At 38.3% G+C, this 4346-nt stretch overlaps 1 pseudogene across 1 annotated transcript; it reads left to right on the top strand.

Annotated features, from left to right (window-relative positions):
* The first annotated feature begins 411 nt into the window (after positions 1-411).
* On the top strand, positions 412-884 carry LOC307096686 (small ribosomal subunit protein uS11-like; annotated as a pseudogene). The gene has a single exon. The product of its transcript is annotated as a small ribosomal subunit protein uS11-like (transcript).
* The last annotated feature ends 3462 nt before the right edge of the window (positions 885-4346 follow it).

Below are 4346 nucleotides of genomic sequence, written 5' to 3'. Positions count from 1 at the left end.
TAATGATTGTGAGGTCCCCGACATTCAAGTATTGGTGATGAGGATGATGCCATCATCAACATATGCCTTTTATAGTTTATTCTATCCTTACAGTAGTTTTTCCTGAGAGCTAAAATCATCTAGTATCAGTTTGTTTTTTCTTTTAACATGGTGAGAAGTTATATGGCTTAAAAACACTTGAAGCCCAAGCCAGTTTGGCTCCATGCATAGTGCTGGCCCCCACTCTGAAGGGTCCTGGGCTCAATTCTGATCAAGGGCATGTGCCTGGGTTGCAGGTTGCAGGCTCCGTCCTAGCCCTGTTTGGGTACATGCGGAGAGCAATCAATGGATGTGTCTCACATCAGTGTTTCTCTCTCTTCCCCTCCCTACCACTCTCTCTAAAAATCAATGGAGCTTTCTGGTGGTGGAGTCTGGGTGAGACACGCAGAAATGGCACCTCCCAAGGGGAAGGAAAAGAAGGAAGAACAGGTCATCAGCCTCGGACCTCAGGTGGCTGAAGGAGAAAATGTATTTGGTGTCTGCCACATCTTTGCCTCCTTCAATTACACTTTTGTCCATGTCACTGATCTTTCTGGCAAGGAAACCATCTGCCATGTGACTGGTGGGATGAAGGGAAAGACTGACGGAGATGAGTCCTCTCCATACGCTGCCATGTTGGCTGCCCAGGGTGTGGCCCAGGGGTGAAAGGAGCTGGGCATCACTGTTCTTTACATCAAACTCCGGGTCACAGGAGGACATAGGACCAAGACCGCTGTACCAGGGGCCAGTCAGCTCTAAGAGCCCTTGCCCAGTCGGGAATGAAGATCTTACAGATTGAGGATGTCACCTCCATCACCTCTGACAACACCTGCAGGAACGGGGGTCACCGTGGTCGCCATCTGTGAACAGGACTCCTCAAATTATTGTTTTCTGTTAATAAATGCCTTTGTGTCAGCTAAAAAAAAAAAAAAAAAAAAATCAATGGAAAAATATCCTTGGGTGAGGATTAACCAAAAACCACACAAAAAAAAACCTTGCATATGTTTTAAATGGGAGATGAAGTTACTTTAATTTACCATGCTTATTTTTCTCTCTCCGTTTCTTATTTCCATTCATACATTGTACACTTTAAATGCTACGCCCTGCACATTCATAATATTCACTCCAACATGACAGACCAGTGCACAGAGCCTGGAATACAGAACTTGAACTCTCAGTACAGCCCCCTCTATGGATTTGATGTTAACTTATTGCACTAATATATACATTTTTTAATATTCCAATTCCATATTTTTTCTTCCTTTATATGACACTTACTGGGTATCAAAAACATGCCAGGCAATATGCTAGCTACTAAAAATACAAAGGTGAATATAATGTATTTGCTCAAATGATTTCACAAACTATTGGAAGGTGCACCCACATGAAACACATAATTACAGTAAAAGTGATTTTTTGTGACTTTCATATCATAGTTTTCATTCTACCTTATTGTGAGAGCAAAATATCAGTTGGCTGCCCCTGCACATCCCCCACTGGGGATCAAACTACAACCAGGGTATGTGCCTTGACCTGGAATCTACCAGCATCCTTTCAGTGCACAGGACGATGCCCAACGAACTGAACCACACTGGCCAGGGCTGTCATTTTTCTTTAGCATCTTTTAATATAGGAAAAAAAATCATTATTTTTTTACATCATTGACTTGTTGAAAAATTATAATTAATGATCTTATTAAATGACCCACATAAATTAAATGACACCTTTATGTGACCTTTATGGTGTCATTTAATTTATTGCTCTAACTCCTATATTTTCTATAAACCAGAAGTAAGATATAAAGACTAAGTGATTTGCATTCAGCTTTTGGCAGGAGCATTTTTTAGGTGGTGCTCTGTATAGTAATCTGCACCGATCAGGGTACACGCAGGTCTGGTTGTCCTGGTATCAGTGGTGATCAGCTACTTCTGTAAGTGTCAACGTTCCTTCCATTACAAAGTCATGATTTTTTTTTAAATTTGTTTCTCATCTTGATATCAGCAAGAAATCCTTGGAAGTGATACTTTTGGTCTTTAAGAATAAGCATACCCCATTAACTTCTCAAAAAATGTTTTTTTAAGTACGTTGATGATGTGTGCCTGACATAATTATTACAGTAATAGTTGTAAAATTATAATTTGTAATTCTGTCTTTCCTTCATATGTCTTAACTAGAAATCACATATAAAGAATTTTTTTTGCGTTAACCAGGGTTTTTTAACAATATAAAGTTTATTTCCTAGAGAAAAGGGAAGAAAATGCTTATTATTTTCATTTATAACCAATTTTCTGAGTAAATTATTAGTGCACTTCATGTCCTAATATATAAAAACCCTGGGTTGTAACGACCAGTAATGACCAGAGGCAGACCAACCAGAAGTCAGTGCTGGCCCTGCCCCTACGCAAGCAGTTAGGGGCAATCAGGCAGGCAGACAGAGTGATTAGGGGTGATCAGGTAGGCAGACCAGTGGTTAGGGGTGATCAGTTAGGCAGATGGCCCCTCACAGGGCTGGCCTTGCACCCCCAGCAAAGAAAGAGGGAGGCCCAGGCCAGTCAAGCCATCGCACCCCAGCCTGTTTCCTGCAGAGGGAGGGCACCGGTGGCAGGGGAGGGGAGGCAGTGCTGCACAGATGGCAAGCAGTGGCAGTGGCAGGGGGTGGGGCCAGCTGCCTGCAGCCTGGGGAAGGAAAGACCCGATAGGCCCTGATCTCAGGCCAGGCCTAGGGACCCTACCCGAGGCATTCCGGATTGTGAGAGGGTGCAGGCCGGGCTGAGGGATTCCCCCTGAGTGCACGAATTTTCATGCACCGAACCTCTAGTCTTTAATAATGATAAAGGTTTTCATTGTTTTATCTTCCTATCTTTCTGAGAACCATTTTTTTTAATACCATGGATATAAAATACGTATTTAACATTTTAAATTAATTTCAGTTATTGTTATTATTACTCTTAAATTATCCCAACTTTGGTAGTGGAATCACCTTAAGGTTGTTAACTGTGACTTTTCAGTATGCCCACATTTGTCTTTGATAGTTTCCTTGATTTCTAGCATAGAAAACTATGTTGTTTTTTACATTTTGCTCCTTAGACCTGAAATAAGCTTTTTTCCTAAGCAGCCCTGATTTCTTTTGGTAAGAATAATATTTAAACACCATGATATGTACATGTGGGGTGTGCAGAGCAAGTGAGTTAATATAGCTTCTGGGTCTTTTCAGTGGACAGAACTGCAGAAAAAAAATTTTTAAACAACAAATACTCTCAGTTCATACCTAACACCAAATACAATATTATATAATTTTAACTTTTTGACAATTTATGCTTATATCTCCTGTTTTACAGTAATACCGTAATTATAAATTATTAATTTTTTATTTGCTTTATTCTATTGTTATAGAGATTCGGATCAATCAAACAATGCAGGAGAGTTTGGAGAGACACACTTTAATCACCGCGGTGGGCTTAGAGAAAATGAATTCAAATTCTAAGCAAAGCTACAAGCAGCACTTCCCTTTTTATTAAGGAGCCAGCCCTATGTGCACTTAGTGGTTATCTCGCAGCTGGCCTTGAAAACAACACAGTTCTATCCAATTAAAAAATGCACCTGGCATGGCATAGAGATTATGGGCATATCTAGTGTCTGGCCTACAAGGTCAGGCAGCTAAGTTTATCTTCAAAAAATTCCAAACAGTAGTTTTACAAAATAGGAGTTTTCCTTCTCACTATAATATACAGAAAAAAAATGTTGAATAACCATAGTGATATCCTAACTAGAACAATAAATTCAATAAGGTTTAAGTACCTTATGTTTCTTTTCTTTGTAAACATTTCCTTTAAAGATGTATAGCCAAAATATTATGTTCTAAATCTTGTTGAAATGATTTGTCTGTGTAGTTATATTATGAACATGAAATATTTGTTTTAGTTTGTCCTCAATTTTTAAGACTGCATTTTTATGTAAGTTAATTTGTAACACATAAAAAGTTTTCATGTTTTAATTCAAAATAAATAACAATATATGCTCAGAAACATCTTACTTCCTTTACAATCTTCTGCCTCTGTTCTGTGCCTTTTTGCATAAATAAGCATTTATATAAGTTTTTGTTTTGGTCTTTCAGTGTTTTGTTTGTGCATTTTTCTTTAAAAATATTAATATACATATTACTATAATATATGCTATATTCTACTTGTTTTTCTCCTGTTTACTCAAAGCTGAATGTTTATTTATTATGGAAAATATACAAATAAACAGTGCTTAATATAATCACAAGTTTAATAAGTTCAAGACAGAAGTTACTTAATATTGTAACTGAGAATAATGGATGATGGGGA

This window comes from Cnephaeus nilssonii (genome assembly GCF_951640355.1).
Source record: "Cnephaeus nilssonii genome assembly, chromosome: 3".
NCBI lineage: Eukaryota > Metazoa > Chordata > Mammalia > Chiroptera > Vespertilionidae > Cnephaeus > Cnephaeus nilssonii.
Note: the sequence above shows the minus strand (reverse complement) of the source record. Positions and strands in the feature narration are given on the sequence as shown.